Source organism: Lynx rufus, unplaced genomic scaffold (genome assembly GCF_022079265.1).
Source record: "Lynx rufus isolate CCGP_SWC_20201006 ecotype Redwood Valley unplaced genomic scaffold, mLynRuf1.p SCAF_4, whole genome shotgun sequence".
Classification (NCBI taxonomy): Eukaryota; Metazoa; Chordata; class Mammalia; order Carnivora; family Felidae; genus Lynx; species Lynx rufus.
This window is the reverse complement of record NW_025814856.1, coordinates 79,937,096-79,956,206: the sequence shown is the minus strand read 5'-3', so window position 1 is coordinate 79,956,206 and position 19,111 is coordinate 79,937,096. Positions and strand designations below refer to the sequence as shown.

The 19,111-nt window shown below is 37.8% G+C and overlaps 1 protein-coding gene and 1 pseudogene across 4 annotated transcripts in view; one reads left to right on the top strand and one right to left on the bottom strand.

Annotated features, from left to right (window-relative positions):
* The window catches only part of SRPK2 (SRSF protein kinase 2), a 251,603-nt gene that overhangs the window by 211,007 nt on the left and 21,485 nt on the right, over nucleotides 1-19,111 (bottom strand). The window lies entirely within an intron of this gene.
* On the top strand, nucleotides 7,926-8,080 carry LOC124525025 (ATP synthase subunit epsilon, mitochondrial-like; annotated as a pseudogene).

The window sequence follows — 19,111 nt, the reverse complement described above, 5'->3', positions numbered from 1 at the left end:
TCACTTTAGAATGGTTAATTTTATGTTGTGTGAATTTCACCTCAATTTTTTAAGTTTGTGTAGATATCTCATTTGCAGTCTATACATCTCCACCTCAGCCAGGAATGCTCTCCCCAGCTCACTGTTCCCCTCTCAATACCTTAGGTCTCCCTGGTACACGGCCCAGATGCAGCTGGAGAGAAAACACTGGGTCAAAAATGATCTGTGAAAACAAACTTTAAGAACGTATATTTACATAAAGACTGAAACTGTATGCTGGGGGAAAAAAGCACTAGAGAAATGTATACACTAAAACTTCCTTAACAAAATCCAAACACAAATGGAAGGTGAGGCCTTCCGTGAACACAGACAGTGACCAACAGTCAAGTCAAGTCTGCATTACCACCACCAATGTTTGAAAATGTCAGGCAGCAACTTCCTCCTAAGTTTCAAACTTCAAACCACAAGGCAGAACAGCACAGAAATTTCTCTGCAACACCTACCCGTATTTCATGTTTGAGACACTGCAGGCAGTCTAGCACTTTCTCAAGAGCTGATTCTTAAAGCAAATAAGATTATAATACTGGCACTGTTCAGAAATGTTAGGAACAATAAAGTCTTTCTTCTCAATTACTTACTATGTAACTTAGCACCAAAGTGTACAAGATACTACATAGTAACAAAGAACACAGGGGAACAGTGTTTGGTGCTTTAGAGTTATTTTAAGGATAAAGTGGGAATAGTACATTAATTTCTAAGAAGTGAAAAAATATCTGTATTGTGTATTATATCATATATATATGTATGTATGTATGTGTATGTATGTATGTATGTGTGTATGTGTATGTATGTGTGTGTGTGCGTGTATATATATATATCTTTAACACTATAGCAATGATCTGGGGACATATCACTCACACTTTTCCCTTAGCAGAGCCAAGCAAACTGGCTGAAAACTTCACCTACAGAAGCTTTTTTCAATGTAAGAAATACCACCTCAAGTATGCACAGTACAAACAAATTTTTGGAAGGATTCAAACTGTCTTTCCTTAAAAGTACTCTGACCAAATGATTCATAACCAAAAAGTTAACAAACATGAAGCATGGATAAGTAAGGCTTGTACACCCTTTGACTAAGAAGGAATGCTACTGACATCTACAGGGTACGTCCAGCATGCCTGGGGTTTTCCATCTATTATCATTTAATGCCCAATAATCCTGTCATTCCTATTCAAAATCCATGTATGCACACTGAAGTAGGTACATGATGAAGTTAACCGAAGCTGTTCATCAGTAATTATCATGGTGGTTTCATTCAACCAAGACTTTTATGATTCCCAGCTATAACCCCCCAAAAAGGTGCTCTCAACCTCCCTACCTATATACTAATTTGATAAGCATGTAATTCAAGCCATCCAAGGCACTGATAAAAACATTTAGCAAAACAGGATCAAAGACGAAGTATTTCATCTCACCATTTAATGAACTCTTTGAAAGTAAAGTTAGTGATTAAATCATTAATACTTTCGGAGAGCAGGTGTTAAACTATCAAGGTGTGCAATTATATAAACTGCATTTCTCCAGCCCTTCAACAAAGTATCATGAGAGATTACCACATGCCTTGCTGAAATGAAGACCAGGTTTAGCTTAGGCGTGGCTTGCTTGGTCCTACTACAGTAGATTCTACACCATTCTGTCCACATGAATAAACCAAGAGCCAAAAATGTCAAGGCAAGTTCACACACCATCTCCGTGGGTGAGCTAAGACTGGAAACCAGGTCTTTTGACAAACAACTATTTTTTCTTTAAACTCAATTTTCAAAAAATGAATTCATGGCATTATTTAATGACATCATCTTTCCCCAGTTCCTGAAGCCTTAAAAAACCAAGAGGCTATCCTTGACTCTTGTCTTCTCTCACACCCACCAGTAAATCCAATCAGCTCTCACTTCAAATTAAGTCCCCAATCTGACCATTCTCACCTCCTCCACTAAGACCACCTACTCACACCACGAGCACAACCCACCCAGACTAGCGGCCGCTGCAGCCTCCTGCCTGAGATCCTGCCACTCTACAATCCATTATCATACAGTGGCCACAGTGACACTGTTGGTTTTTCTTTTTCAGTTTTGAAACAACAAACTTGTAGAAAAGCACAATACAAAGACTTTCTTCCCCAAACCACCTGAGGGTCAGCTGCCAACCTGAGGCTCCAACATCCTCAAAAGCTAAAAACAAGGATGGTCTACAAACTACAACAAAACTATCAAGATCAGGAAATGAAGACTGCTACATTACTATGCTTTAATCCTCAAAGCCTGCTCCAGGCCACCCCTTACACATGGTGGGGACAGCATGGGCCCTAACTCTCCGTGCGGTCTACTCTCCCCTCTGGACACTCTCCCCACCCTGATCAAGCCCTAGCATCCCACACTAGGTGACCCCATCAGAAAGACCCTGTCTTCACCCTGCTTAGGCTCTGACTCTGGTGACATCCGCCATGCCCTCCCAACATGGATCCTCTGTCCCAGGCCACCATCCCCATCCCACGAGGGCCAACATGCTGCTTTGTGCCACAACAGCTCCACACACCCCTCCTCAAATGGTATGTGCCTACCTTGCTCTGTCCCACCTAATGGTTTCAGGACAGAACTGTTCAGAAAAAAGAAAGGGAGAGTGATCACTTCTCACTCTTTGGCTCAAAACCCTCCAATCGCTTTTTCATCTTTCCCAGAATAAAATCCAAACTCTTTCCCATGGTCCAACAGGTCCTATAAATCTTTCCCCTACCTCTCTACATCTATGCAATAAAAAAAGCACTCTATATTTGCTGGCCTTTATTCAAACATACTAAAAACTCTTTTTTGGGCATCTGAGTGGCTCAGTCAGTTAAGCATGTGACTTCAGCTCAGGTCATTCCTGGGTTCAAGCCCCACATCAGGCTCTGTGCTGACAGCTCAGAGCCTGGAGCCTGCTTCAGATTCTGTCTCTCTCTCTCTCTCTCTGCCCCTCCCCTCATGCTCTCTCTCAAAAATGAATAAATGTTAAAAAAAATTTTTTTTTAAATCTTTCTTACCTCAGGGCCTTTATATTGTGTCCTCTGTCTCTCTGAAAGCTCTCCCGCCTCTCCAAAACCTTAGTAAGTTCAAACCTGATTTCCTAAGAGGCTTTCCCCAGTTTGTTCCCCATCCACCATTCCCAGACCTCCATCTACCCCCTTACCTTTATTTTCTTTATAGTACTTATGACCACCTCACAGTATAATACATGCTTATTTATATCCCACAAGAACAGAACAATTTCTTTACTGTTGTATCCCCATATTTGGAATGTCCCTAATATACAGTAGACACATGAATGTCTGCATGATGGCTGAATTCCCCAAGAATCCATCTTGGTGACAGAAACTAAGCAAACATGATGCCATTTTACATCTATAGGATATATGTAAAGATGCTAGAAATGGCTGTGTAACTTAAAATATTAGTACTGACACTTACATGGTGCTTTAAAGTATACTATTACCTGCAATAATTCCAAGCAGTATCTGTACTGAGTTCACTTTCTCTTCTTCACAGATAGACAAAGCTCAGAAAAGTGCCATGATGTGCATAGGCAGTAACTGACAAATTCATGACTGGAACTTGGGCCTAGATTCTAAGTACTATTAATGACACCATGCAAGTCCCTCTGCATGTGCACCACTAGTCAATCACTCTCTTAATTCCCAACAGCCTTCCCTTTAACTTCCAGAATTACTGGAATGTTTCAAAAGAACAGCTAGAGGTGCGGAAATACTGTAATTTTCAACCCTACCTATATATTTATGTTTTACTGAAAGCATAATGCACGCTCTGACTACAGGTCTATTGCACGATAGCTCTATTTTTATAGAGTTCAGGCGAAAGACCCTTGATAATGGGCGTTTTATTTTAGCACCATATTCCAGGAGTCGGCAAACTATAGCTCACCACCTGTTTCTGTAACAACGTGTAAGGTAAAAAACGGTTTTTACATTTTTAAATGGTTGGGGGGAAAATAATCAAAATAATATGTCATGACAGCTGAAAATTTTAAGGTAATTCTGAGTTCAGTGTCCATAAGTAAAGTCTGACTGAGACACCCTCACATCCATGTGTTTATTGATTTCCCACGGCTGCTTCTGCACTATGGTGGCAAGTTAGGGAGCTACGACAGATATCATGTGGCCTGAAAAGCAATCCTTTCCAGATCCTTTGTCAACCACTCCCACAGTCGCCTGGTTTTGCACCCCTCCCCAACATAGTGACCCCCAAAAAACATCCCCTGACCTCCTCCCTGCCAAGATTGGCTAAGGTTTTTCTGTGGCACCGGATTTTTCTCCCATCACTTCACATCCATGTGACATGTGTCCTGTCTGTATACAGCTGCCTCCCCAACTAGGTTACAACATGGGAGACCCACATCAGCTTGTTCATTATTAGATCCCACTGCCCAGCAATACTGTCCACAGTAGGCACCCAATACCTGCTGAATGAATGAAAGGGCAGAAGATACTATATTCAGATGAGCTGATCTAAAACACCTTCAAATTTACAAGAAATTTCTGCCAGAAGATACCAGAAATACATTTTATCAGGGTTACAAAGGAGTCATATGAATGACTCTAACCCCTGCTTCATTCTACTCATAAGCCCCGACAATGCACAAAATGGATCAGGGCAGGGCAGGACAGGGAACGGGGCGGGGGGGGGGGGGGCAGGTAGCGGGGAGAGGTTAAACTAAAACGCAGCCCAGTAGTAAAAGGTATTAACAACAACAACAACAACAACAACAACAAAAACAGCGACAACCCAAGTTTGCAGGCTCAGATGTGAGTCCGCAAAACTCATATATAGCAGAGGCTGCTTGCTCCTCAGTTTCAACCACAACCTCCAAAAAAATCTTCCTCCCACATTGCCTTTACATATTTCACCATGTCACACTGCCTATTAGTCATCTAATTTATTCACTCACCTTACAAGAAATCTCTTTTTTAAGAGATTTTTTTTAAAACACAAACAGATCTAAAAAGCTAAAGAAACAAATAGCTAAAGAAACCTAAGTAACAAAAATTTTCATGCATTAACATGGACCACACAAAGCAGTTTTGATCATGAGACAGGAGGGGAAAAAAAAAAAAAAAAGTAGGTAGTTTAAGGAAATGAAGCCCTCATGGGCTGCGGCATGAGGTTCTAAGCCCGGAAACTTCGGGAAAACTGAAACCAGGAGAAAACAGACCCAAAGGGCAAAACTGATGGAAAAGGTACAGAAAAGGAAATGGGAGGTGTCTAATATAAAGACACTTACTTCAATTTTCCCTAGGTCAGACAAGCATCTATCAGAAAAAGGGAAAAGAGGGCTCATCTCTACAATGTGGTTTAAGAACTCTGTTGGAGTAGGAAAATGTCTTCTCTTCAAAGGAATGACAACTAATCAACGAAAAAGATACTAAGAGAATTAGACAATTCTCATTTGCAACAACAATGAGGTGCGGAATATAGAGGTGCGGAAATACTGTAATTTTCAACCCTACCTATATATTTATGTTTTACTGAAAGCATAATGCACGCTCTGACTACAGGTCTATTGCACGATAGCTCTATTTTTATAGAGTTCAGGCGAAAGACCCTTGATAATGGGCGTTTTATTTTAGCCCATTCACTGTTGCAAAACACTGATTCAGGCAAGAAACACCAAGGGATGTTAAAACCACTGCATAATTATAAGAACAGATACTCACACAGTCTGAAAATATCTTATTTAAAAAGGGAAAAGAAATCTCCACAATCAAAAAACCTGGAAGACACATTTTAACCAAATGATACTTAACATTAGCAATAATGATGTGTCTCATGTGATAATAAGGACGCACTGAGAAGGGGACACCATGACCTATGATGTATTCCTGTCAAAAGTATTTAATCTGATTCTTAATCATGACAAATCAGACAAATCCAAATTAAGAGACTCATCTATAAAACAACTGGTCTGGGCTCTTTAAAACTCTCATGGCCATTAAAAAAATAAATTAGCCTGGGGGAACCATTCCAGATCAGTGTTACTTAATTCTCAGATCACTAAAAGCCCTCAAAATGTTTGCTATTGATCCATGATAAGAGAAGTACACAAGTTAGAGTTCAGAAATTTTTATAGCAACTTGATCATAGAATCTAATTTTTAAATGAGCCTTAATTTTATGTCTTCATTTCTTCCATTTTACTTTTCTAGTAATTTATTATCATTGTATTTTAAAAAATTATTGGTCCACAGCAGAATGGAAATGAAAGAAAAAAAAAATGATCGTTCTCCAATAGAGTTTCAGAAGGAGAACTAAGAGACATGAAATCTAAATGTAATGTGTGCTCCTGGATTTAAATTATATATGTATAGTGTGTGTGTGTGTGTTTGTATACATATATATAATTTAACATATAGTCACACAATATTCTACCAATGTTAAATTTACGCACACACACACACAACATTCTATCAATGTTAAATTCCCTACGAGTGATAATAACACTGTGGTTGTATTGTAGGAAAACATCCCTTTTCTTAAGAGACATGCTTAATTATTCAGGGGTGAAGTTAGTATGTCAGCAGCTCTCAATGTCTACTCCCAAATGACTTAGCAAAGAATAAGTTGTAGGACTGATGGGATGGGGTAGTGTGGATGGTAGGATAAAATATAAATCATTTAGTTTAAAAATTACGAAACCTATCCAAGTATAAATATGACAATAATATAAATTTAGAGATTAAGTGAAATACCAAGTAGAAACCACACAAAATATTTTCTATAACCTGGTCCTTTGATAGTAAAATTCACATGGGTTTGACAAAAATTAAATAATTTAAGTGATAATTATATATTCATGGGTACCATAAATAATTTAAATTATAATTATATTTTCATGGGGACCAGGTTTTCAAAACATAATAGTTTAAAACTAAGAGAAGGCATTAATCAATGGACTAAAACATAAAACAGTATTTCTACAGACATTTTAAAATTTTTAACTATAAATAATAACAAATGACCCAATATATGAGAATGCAGTTCAAAACAAAAGGAATTACTTTGAATACACCACACACTACTATATTCTACAATAAATTTCAGATGTGTCAAAGAGTTAAATATAAAGAATAACCCATAAAAACAAATAATGATCCTAAAAGCATATCCTACCTTGGGAGAAGAGAAAATTCATCACTAAAGAATGAACAGAGAGACGAGAGATGAACAGAGAAAAGTTAAATGAGTTCTGACACGTAAACCGTAAATCCTTAAAGTTCATTCGTTCAGCAATTCATTTGACTTACTACAAGTTCATAGAACATTCCAAGTGTGGATGTAAGCCCTGAATTTTCAGAGTTTGAGTAAAATACACATGGCCCCTGACCTCACAGAGCTTAAGTCTAGTAGGAACTGAGCAAACAGCACAAAAAGCAATGGGATGTTCTGGTAAGCACCACAGAGGAAAAGACAGACTACTCCAAGTAAAGACCTACTGAGGAGGCACTGTACACAGGATGGTCACGAAAGAATTCTCTAAGAAACAACATCAAAGCTGATACCAGAAGAAAGAACAAGAAACCAGCAAAGCGAAGAGGGAAAACAGCAGCTCAAAAAGGCCAGAGGCAGGAAAGGGCCCAAGAGATCATGAACAATACCAGTGGACAAGGGCAAGTGATAAAGATGACATTCTAAAGTACCAAGAAAAACACGAGTTCCTACACAACACATCACTGCAAGGGAAGTGTGTACATTCCTGACAGCCACCTGCATTTATCCACCTAACAAAGCTGAATGAAATACAATGACAAAAGTTGAAGAGGATGAGGAAAGAGACAGAACTGTATGCTAGAGTGTTATTTAACCTAAAGACAATCCAGGAGCCAACACTGACACACCTACTCTCATGACATGTTGGTGGCGAGAGGCTGGACCCAGCTACATCCCATACTCCCAGATCTGTGCAAAAGCAGTGAGAGATGTGCTAAGACAGAATTCAAAGCAAATGCTGAGAAGACTTCTGGCAGCACGGTAAAAAGTGTGAAAGTGAAAAAGGGATAATCTACCCTGACTAAAGCTTGAAATGCTACATTTTCAAGGTGAAGAAGATGTGTGGGTACATGTTACGGCAGAATGAAAACTATCTCACTTCACGGGGGAAAATGCCTGGCTTGTTCTAGACTGACATTGTCAATAAAGTATGGCTCAAAAAATTAAGAAAAATACAGAAAATCTAAAAATAAATGACAGAAACTATAACACTGCTCATATCTTTGGATTTCACATAAGCTTCTATTTCCCAAAAATATTACTCTTCCTCCCCCAAGTGCACAAAATATAGTCACAAGAAATGATCCTTCCAAAATAAAAAAGAAACCACCAAAAAGCCTAAATATGTGAAAGTACGTAAATTGTAATGGGTTAATTTAAATTAGAAATGTACATGAGTGTAGATTAAAAAGTACCCAAAATACATCAAGTAGTAAATAATGACATTTAGTTTGTATATATGGACAAAACATAAAATGTTTATACACTTTTTAAATGTTTGTATTTGAAGAGACAAATAACATTTTGTAACCATGGACTGCTCTGCTCAAGACTATGTTCAGTTGTATCTTTTTTAAATCAACAGATTAAAGAATTAAAGTATTACAATGACACTCCTATTCCCACTCTTTAGAATTAACAACTGCTAACATTATTTTAAAATAGCTTTTTTTTTTTTTTAAGCTAAGCTAACCCTTTAAAATAAACCCTGAGTCCTAACCTCTTCTCCTGGCTCCTAGTGGCAGTTACGTTCTGATGGAAGCCCAAGTGTCCACCTCTGGATACTTTTATGAGAGACAGAGAATCCAAGGGACAGCGCACAGAGAAGAGAATACAGACACACATCCATCAACAATACACGGTACTGGAAATCTTTTATAAATGGCATTATACTTTTCTATCATTTGTCAAACTTGATGCAAGTTTTTCTACAAATAAGTATTTTGTACTTATGTCCTTTATACATGCTTTTTAAATCGAAAAATAGGTGTATTTTTCTAGCTGATGTAAGTAACGATAGATCTAATGCATTTATTTACAACATTACAACATATGAATACACTCCCCACTGATTTTTCCCAAGTGTTCTATCACACAGCGTTATAAAATTTCCGGGGTTTTTGTGGGTTTTTAATTTTAATAGAAGCTTATTTTTAGCAAATTAAACAATACTACTTATTAACCAGATTAAGTTTTGAATTAAGCAAAGCAAAAACAAAAATATAACTCAAATCATGATTATCTGTATCCACCAAGTAATAAATCAAATACCTTCATTATCAGTTGTTTAGTACAACTATAAATTAATCATCCAACTATTAAAAACCAATCACAGCTTTAAAAACAACTATGCGTATCATACAAAAATAAAATCTGTACATTTTTTCCAACTTAAAAAGCATGTATAAAGGACATAAGTATAAAATATTTATTTGTAGAAAAATATCAAATGTGCCTTATTTATGACTTATACTGTTTTTTCTGAAATTTTCTTAAAAATAAATTCAGATATTGATTTGTTGCCACCTACTGGTTAAATTCATACTTGAATAATATCATTGCACATTAAAAATTCACTATAGTATAAAACACTATGTCAAAAATATCATAGTAATGATCTTTATAAAATTTTACTAAGCTGATCTGATAAATTTAGCTTTGGAGAAGTTGGTTTTTTTGGAGGGGAGAAGTTTTTAAAGCTACACCATGAGTTAATAATACCTTGACTTTTAAAAATATTCTACCAAAATTTTCATTAGTGTGTTGGGAATGTTTAAAAGTTAAAATACTATTATAATTTGTGAAAAATATAAAATCCTTATTTAATTAAAATACTTTCAGAATGTTATTCTTATTTTATTTACAACGCAAATGTTTATATGTGTCAGTTTTCCAGAATATTGGAGTTATAGAACTTAAGACACTGTCATCTTTTTTACAGTTAATATGTCAGAATCAGGACCCCCTTCCAAAAAAAAAAGCCCACATGTTACATTTGTTCATTTTGCATTTTAAATATCTTTTCCTCTACAGCAGTCCTTCACCCTCTTTTTTTTTTTTTTTTTTTTTTTAAGTACAACCACTGGATGAAAAATCAGTGGTCCCACTGCACTGTTTTTTAAAACCACTCTTTTACTTAACCATATTTAAAAAGCATAACAAGGGGCGCCTGGGTGGCGCAGTCGGTTAAGCGTCCGACTTCAGCCAGGTCATGATCTCGCGGTCCATGAGTTCGAGCCCTGCATCGGGCTCTGGGCTGATGGCTCAGAGCCTGGAGCCTGTTTCCGATTCTGGGTCTCCCTCTCTCTCTCTGCCCCTCCCCCGTTCATGCTCTGTCTCTCTCTGTCCCAAAAATAAATAAACGTTGAAAAAAAAATTAAAAAAAATAAAAATAAAAAGCATAACAAACAGAACACATGGAGTTATTTTTGGATCCCAATTCTAAAAAATCAACTGTAAGAAGTAATTGTGGAAATGTGAATACAAGACTGGGTTTAGATGACCACAATCTAAAGGGGCAGACAGAGAGGGAGACAATCCCGAGCAGGTTCCATGTTGTCAACACCAGTAAGACACTCACCCACCTGAGCCACCCAGGTACCCCAATGTCTCTTCTTATAAGGGCACTAATCCGATCCTAAGGGCTTCACCCTTACGACCTTATCTAAATCTAACTACTTGCCAAAGGTCCCATCTCCAAACACCATCACTTTGGGGGTTAGGGCTTCAATATCGGAACTTGGGGGGACACAAATCAGTCCACAGCAGTCACTAAAAGATTTGTACATTTTCTTACATAGTCACAAATCATTAGCATATCTAACAAACTAACAAAACTGAATTTAAGTGACAGGTACTTGCATTTATTTTTATTTTAATTTTTTTTTTCAACGTTTATTTATTTTTGGGACAGAGAGAGACAGAGCATGAACGGGCGAGGGGCAGAGAGAGAGGGAGACACAGAATCGGACTCACGGACCGCGAGATCGTGACCTGGCTGAAGTCGGATGCTTAACCGACTGCGCCACCCAGGCGTCCCAGGTACTTGCATTTAATATACTATTAACTCAACTTCTAAGTTTGAAATTTCTCATAATTAAAAAAAAAGCTTTAAAAAAGAATGTATGAAACTACTTTCCAATGTAATTCCTATAACCAAAACCGGAATTAAAATGTCTTAAGATAAACAAAGTACTAATCTTAAATTATTACAAGGCAAAAAAAGAAGCTGACTTGAAAATTTGTCTTTGAATAAATTTGGTAAGAACTGTTACAGGATTTTTAAAATAATTTGTCTCACCTAAGAGTGTCAAGCTAAAAATGCTGACCTTACATACTCAATGTTCTAGTTAATTTGTCCAAATTATTTATCTACTTAAATGTCCTCAATTATGAAAAAGATGTTATTTTTGGATCCTACTGTAAAGAGAGTATCTTTCCATTATATATCCAATAGGTTATTACTGAAATATTTTTAAATTATTTTTTGTTTGGAATACTTCACTTGCCTTAACTCTTCTTAATTATAATTTTCACAATAGTCTCTGATCTTTCAAATAGACTTTATCATCTGAAAATAATAAGCTTCACTTCTAGTTTGTGTATGTATGTTTTTCTTGTATGACTGCACTGACATTTATTTTAAAAAAAAATTTTTTTTTTTAACATTTATTTATTTTTGAGACAGAGAGAGACAGAGCATGAACAGGGGAGGGGCAGAGAGAGAGGGAGACACAGAATCTGAAACAGGCTCCAGGCTCTGAGCTGTCAGCACAGAGCCTGATGCGGGGCTCCAACTCACGGACCGTGAGATCATGACCTGAGCCGAAGTTGGACGCTTAACCGACCGAGCCACCCAGGCGCCCCTACACTGACATTTCTAAAATAACACTAAGCAGGATGCCTGGGTGGCTCAGTTGGCTAAGCATCCGACTCTTGATCTCAGCTCAGGTCATGATCTCACAGTTCGTGAGTTCAAGCCCCGCCTCAGGCTCTGTGACAGCACAGAGCCTGCTTGAGATTCTATCTGCCCCTCCCCCACTCACATACTTGCATGTGCACATGCACACTCTCTCTCTTCCAAATAAACTTTAAATGTTTATTCATTTATTTTTGAGAGAGAGAGAGAGTCTGTAAACAGAGAGGTGCCGAGGGACAGAGGATCCGAAGCAAGCTCTGTGCTGACAGCAGAGAGCCCGATGTGGGGCTCACACTCACAAACCATGAGATCATGACCTGAGCCAAAGTCAGATGTTCAACTGACCGAGCCACCCAGGAGCTCCGAGAATAAGCTTTAAAAAAAAAAAAAAAAAGTATCTACTTAAAATTCTGTGTGACAAAATGGGAAATGTGCATAAAGAACTGGTACACACCAAAATACGACGGCTATCTCAAGAAAAAGCACTTGGGTAACCGAACTGTAGGTGGAATTAGCCACTTTCTTTCACAGAACATCTTTACTTGAAAAAACACCACAAACTATGCTTATTCAGACTTGGCTACATGAAAGACCTTTCTATAAAAAAATAAATAAATAAGCAAGCCTAGCATTTAAAGAAAAACAAATGAAAGAGTATTTGTTGCCAGTGATAAAATTCAAGCTTTCAAGACAATAGTCTGTAAAACTTCCGTGTGCCACCAGAAGCAGGACAGGTCTCAACGCTTAAAACTCTTCTGATCAGATATTAATGAGCATTACTTTGGGATACAGTTTAACGACATGTGTCAACATCTGAAGTACTGCATGACTCATTTTCCAGAAGACTGACGCATGATGTTACAAAACCATGTATGGGGCAAAGAGTCATGTAAAGTACGAGAAAATCAATGGATTTTAATGTGACAGTATGAAAAGCTCATCAATATGGGTTTAGATTCCACAACACCACCTTTCTTCCAACACCTGCCCACTTGCCAAGTGTCAGTGTAGTCACAATGAATACCTATGATTATCTAAAAAGTCTATTAAAACACTCTTCCAACTCCCTATCTGTCCACGGCCACATCTTCTTCATATGCTTACTTCAAATATATCACAACAGACTGAATGAAGAAGTATACGTGAGAATCCGTCTTCTACTAAGTCAGACGTTAAAGGCCACTTCTCTCAATGTTTTGAAAGTTAGTTTTCATTTTTAAAAAAATGTTATTTATGTGACCATTTTTTATTTTTGTTTTTTTAATGCTTATTTATTTACTTTGAGAGAGTGAGACAGAGGGAAGGGCAGAAAGAGAGGGGGAGAGAGAACCCAAGCAGGCTCCACACTGTCTGCAGAGCCTGACGCAAATGTCCATCTCCAGGAACCACAAGAGTTCGCGATCTGAGCTGAAATTAAAAGTCAAAAGCTCAACTGAGACACCCAGGCATCCCTGTTTGTTTGTTTGTTTGTTTAATGGTAAATGTTTCACTTCCTACTCTGTGACCTATCAGTGTTAAAATTACTTTACTCTGTCTATCACAGACGTGTACAACAACAAATACAAAATGAGAGAACTTCCACAAAAAGGACGGCCATTCTCAAACGAGATTTTTTACAGATTTCTACTCACAAAACAGTCCTCCACTGGAAAGAAAATCGTATCATCAGGAGAAATACATTAAAACCAGACAAAATAATATGTAAGAAAAGTACATAGGTTTACATATCGATTTTCAAAGCAATTCTGGACCCTTCACACATTTTGCCTCAGCTGTATGGGAGAAAGGTTAAGCATCAATTTGTCACAGACAACTCCACTCAGAAACAGAGGGGGAGGGTTGTGAGACAGTCACAGGGGTGCACACAGGGCCAAAGGGAAGGCCAATGGTGCAGAGAAGGGTCAGGATGGAGACAGCCCCGGATGATCTTGACCACATCGTCTGGGTCCTGCTCCAAAAGGGCAGGATCTCCAGTCACTGGGCACAGGGTTCAAATTCTAGGGAGGAAGCTCCAGGCCTGGATCAAGTCAGGTGCCTGCGGGAGGACAGAGGATACCCTCCACCCCTCTACCCGCACTTCTCCCAGCACTCTCAATACTGAATGATCCAGCAAAATGAAAAAAGGGTGTCCTTTTCACAAGGTGATGAAATGACCAACAGCAAAGAAACAACACATGCCCGCCAGGCAAGGTGAAGTTACTGTGGTTTTGAACCACGCTTGAGTTTTGTCACTGACATTCTAGAAATCCACTACATTTGACATAAACATAAAACCACACGAGAAGATGAGACACAAGAAAATAGACAGCAGTCCAGTTTCTTACTAATCCTCCACATCCTCATTTCTTCCTGGTCACCACATAGATATGTAATTACATACACCTCCTCAAACTAGTATAATAAAGCACCCATACTCAATTACTTACCAAATGTTCCCTGGACTCTAAGACATAATTAAATGATATCCTTCCAAAGACTACCCTCCCTGAGCTTATACTTAAGAGTAAACAAAGTAACTTAAAGTGCCAAAACAACTGAAGAACATACAATACAGTATCGACCAATTTGTCTTCCATAGACAAGTACTGCAAGTAAGTTCTTCCCATGCAATCAAATTAACCCTCACAGCAATCTCACAAAGCAAAAACAATGGCTCTCGCTCAGCAGTGATTTTGATATGCCCCCCGCGCAATGCCCAGAGACCTCCGGCAACGACTGGACACCTTTTCCATCATCAGGCTGATTAGCTGCGACGAGCATCTGCAGGGCCAAGGCTGAAAAATGCTGTCGGTAATCATTCTCCATTTCACTGACAAAACAAGTTCAGAAAAAGTGATTTTTTTTGCCCAATCCATGACACCCAAGAAGTAGTAAAGCTGCAGTTTAAACCTAGGTCTAATTCCAGAATCCACAATCATAACCATGAATTATGTAGGCTCAAATTATAATAAAATAAAAAGCTGAAATTAAAAAATATATACTAATAACAGCATCAAAAAATATTAAATACTTAGGAATAAATCTGACCAAAGATGTGTAACACCTGTACCCTGAAAACTACAAAATATTACTGAAAAGAATTAAAGACAACCTGAATAAAGGTAGAAACATATGCTCACGGACCACAGATTCAGTACTGCTAAGATGTTACTTCTCCCCCAAATTTATCTATAGATTCAATGCAACCCCAATCTAAATAAGCACTTTTTGGTAGAAACTGACAAGCTGATCCTACAACTCATGGAGAAATACAAAGGATCTAGAATAACCAAAAAAAAACTTTGAAAAACAACAAATATGGAGGACTTAAACCACCGGACTTCAAGAATTATTATTAAAGCTACAGTAATCAAGACAGTAAAATATCAACATAGATGAAAAGGTCTATAATCAATAGGACAGATTCAAGTCCGGAAAGAGAACACACATATGTGGTCAATTAATGTTCAACAAAAAAAAAACAAAGGCAATTCAGGGAAGAAAGAATAGTCTTTTCTACAAAAAGTGCTGGAGGGGCACCTAGCTGGCTAGGTCAGTACAGCACGGAACCCTTGATCTCAAGGTTGTGGGTTCAAGCCCCATACTGGGTATAGAGATTAATTAAAAATAAAATCTTCACCCACATTTGTACTTAAAAAAAAAATTTGCTTATCTAGTTTCTGATTTAAAATACTGAAAGTAAGGGTGCCTGGGTGGCTCAGTCAGTTAAACATCCAACTCTTGGTGTCAGCTCAGGTAACAATCTCACCATCTGTAAGTCTGAGCCCCACGTCAGGCTCCACACTGACAGTGCAGAGCTGGCTTGGGATTCTCTCGATCTCCCTCTCTCTCTCTGTCCCTCCCCCACTAGCTTTCTCTTTCTCTCTCTCTCAAAATAAACATTTTTTTAAATCATAAAAATGAATAAAATACTGAAAGGAAGAGGAGGGGATTTTAAGTAATTGTACAAAGGGAACAAAGAACAATGACAGCTCTTACACTGATGTGCAGTGTTCAGAGTCCGTTAGGATGAATCTCAATTCAGTCAAGTTTCTCTCCTACAGATTCAAAAACTAAAAACTAAACAGTAGTTTTCAGGTTGGTGAGATAATCCAAATTCATTTGCACATTTTAAAGAAATGCACAAGACCAGACTAGAGAAATGAATAATATGACCAAATATACCGCAGGACATCAAAAAATACTATATTAAAAAGAAGGAAAAGACGTTATGTAACAATTAGAAGTTACAAAAGAGAATAAGGTTAAAAAAAACACAACTGAAACACCATATCATCTGAAGAACAAAAACTTTTCATTTATTCATCATATTTATTTTATACACGAAGAAATGTGTTTGGAATATAAAGCTGGCAAGAAACAAGTGTCCAAAATGGACATGGCCAATGACCACAAAGGCATATGTTCTATATCTGCTCTGACCAATATCATAGCCACTAGCCACATGTGACTAGTTAAATTTAAACTATCTTACGTTAGGTGCACCTGGGTGGCTCAGTCGGTTAAGTACCCAACTTCGGCTCCAGTCATGATCTCACGGTTCATGAGTTTGAGCCCATGAGGCTCTGCGCTGACAGCTCAGAGCTTGGAGCCTGCTTCAGGTTCTGTGTCTCCCTCTCTCTCTGCCCCTCCCCCACTAGCACTCTGTCTCTGTGTGTGTGTGTGTGTCTCTCTCTCTCAAAAATAAACCTTAAAAAAAATGTAAACTAACTTACGTTAAATAAAATTAGAACTTCAGTCCCTCAGTCACAACAGCGGTACTTCAAGTGATCTAGAACACGCTCCAGGCTGCCATATTGGGCAGCACAGATACAGAACATCTCCATCATCACACAAAGATCTGTTGGACAGCACTGGTTTAAAATATTGTTATACACTTCCCTGTCTCTGTTGACTCAACAAAAAAATGGAATCTTAACTTCTTCCCTTCTTCAAAAGGAAAGTGTAAAATGTTAACCACTTGTCTCCTGGAAAGTACCATGTAACAGTTTTCCTACAGGTGTATTTACTGTATTAAAAGCTGAAAAAAGCCTTCCTAGGTTAACTCATACAGGAAAATAATCATTTTGAATGCTTTCACCATGGCTTTAAAATCTTTACAACATTTATCATTTGAGTATTTCAGGGGCACCTGGGTGGTTCAGTTAGTTAAGCATCTGACTCTTGGTTTCAGCTCAGATCATAATCTCACGGTTCTTGAGTTCAAGCCCTGCATCGGGCTCTGTGCTGACAGCTCAGAGTCTGGAGCCTGCTTCGGATTCTGTGTCTCCCTCTCTCTCTGTCCCTTCCCAGCTCATGCTCTGTCTCTCTCTCTCTCTCAAAAAATAAATGACATTAAAAATTTTTTTAAATAAAAATATTTTAAAAAGAGACAAACAAAGGAAATGGTGGTCGCCAGGGGTCAGGTAAGGGGGAAGAAGGAAGGTGTTGTTTGATGGGTCCAAGAATTGTGGTTCTTTAAGACAGTCTTAGTGTTGTGTTACACAACAGTGGGTACATATGCCACTGTACTGGACACAAAATTGTTAAGATGGTAAATTTTATGTTGTGGGTTTTTTACAATAAGAGAAATGAATATGCATATATTATTTCTTATAAATGACAAAAAAAAACTGGCTCTAATGCAAACCTGATATGAACTTTTCTAAAGAAAACTTAAGCTGTTACATAATAAATTATTTATATTGATCTCCAAAGGCATATCCATAATAAGTGGCTGCCTTTAAAATGTTCTTTTCAATATTTTAGTAAATAGGCTATCTGGGAAGCTTCACAAAGATATTTACCATAAATGTATTTTAATGATACTGTATGTAGGAAGTGTCCATTTGTATTTCTCTACTGTAGCAAACGGCAGTGCAATAAATCTCCTGTCAGTCTTTTAAAAATAAAAGTAAATGAAAATAAGGGCACCTGGGTGCTTAGTTGGTTAAGCACTTGGCTTTCAATTTCAGCTCAGGTCGTGATCTTGTGGTTCGTGAGTTCAAGCCCCACGTCAAGCTCTGAACTCACAATGTGGAGCCTGCTCGGGATTCTCTCTGTCCTTCCCTCCCTCCCTCTCTGCTCCTCTCCCACTGGTGCTTTCACTCTCCTAAAATAAATAAATAAACTTAAAAAGGAAAAGAAAAAAAATCAAATGTTTTTCATAAATAGTACCCAGTGAAAACAAGTTTAATGAAACCCTGGTTTCTTTTTTTTTTTCTTTTTTTTTCTTTTTTTTTTTCTTTTTTTTTTTTCTTAAGTAGGCTTCACACATAGCACAAGCCCAATGTGGGGCTTGAACTCACAACCTTGAGATCAAGACCTGAGCTAAGATAAAGAGTCAGATGCTTAACCGACTGAGCCACCCATGCGCCCCTAAAGATTTTAAGTTATTTCTACACCCAATGCAGGGCTCAAACCCACAACCCTGAGATCAGGAGTCACGTGCTCCACCAACTAAGCCAGCCAGGTGCCCTTGAAACTCTGGTCTCTAATACATACAGAGAGTCTGAATATGGGATGATGAAAACAGTCCAGAGATGGACATGTGGTGATGGCTGCAAGACCATGTAAACATACTTAACGCCACTGAACTGTATGTATACTTACAAAACATTAAAATGATGAATTTTATGTTATGTATATTTTACCATAATAAAAACAAACTCTGAGCTTCAATAAGAATTAGAAACTTTTATGTGAGTCATTTGCAATAATTTATGAACCATTAAGTCATATGTGGTCTTTTGCACAATTCTCAACTACCACTAAGATATCTCAAGGGCCTTAGTTATTCATAAAATGATTATATCACAATTGGAAACTTCCCTTGAAAACAGAAGTTTAGAAAAACATTTTCAAACTGATCCACAAATGACTTATATTAATATTAATGGCACTGTAACTGCTTGGCAAACTTAATAAGTCACTATTTGGTACAGAAAAGTGAAATATTTTCTAACCAAACTAGTTCAGTACAATCAGGTAGTATGTTTTTAAAAATAAAATGTTTTATTTAAAGGAACATTTGACCTTGGATCAAGGATCCTTCATAAATACCCATGTGAAAGTCCTGGGGCCAAGTACTGGCTGAAGCCCAAGAAAGAGATACTAGAATGGAAACCAGCAGAAAGAAGAGAGTC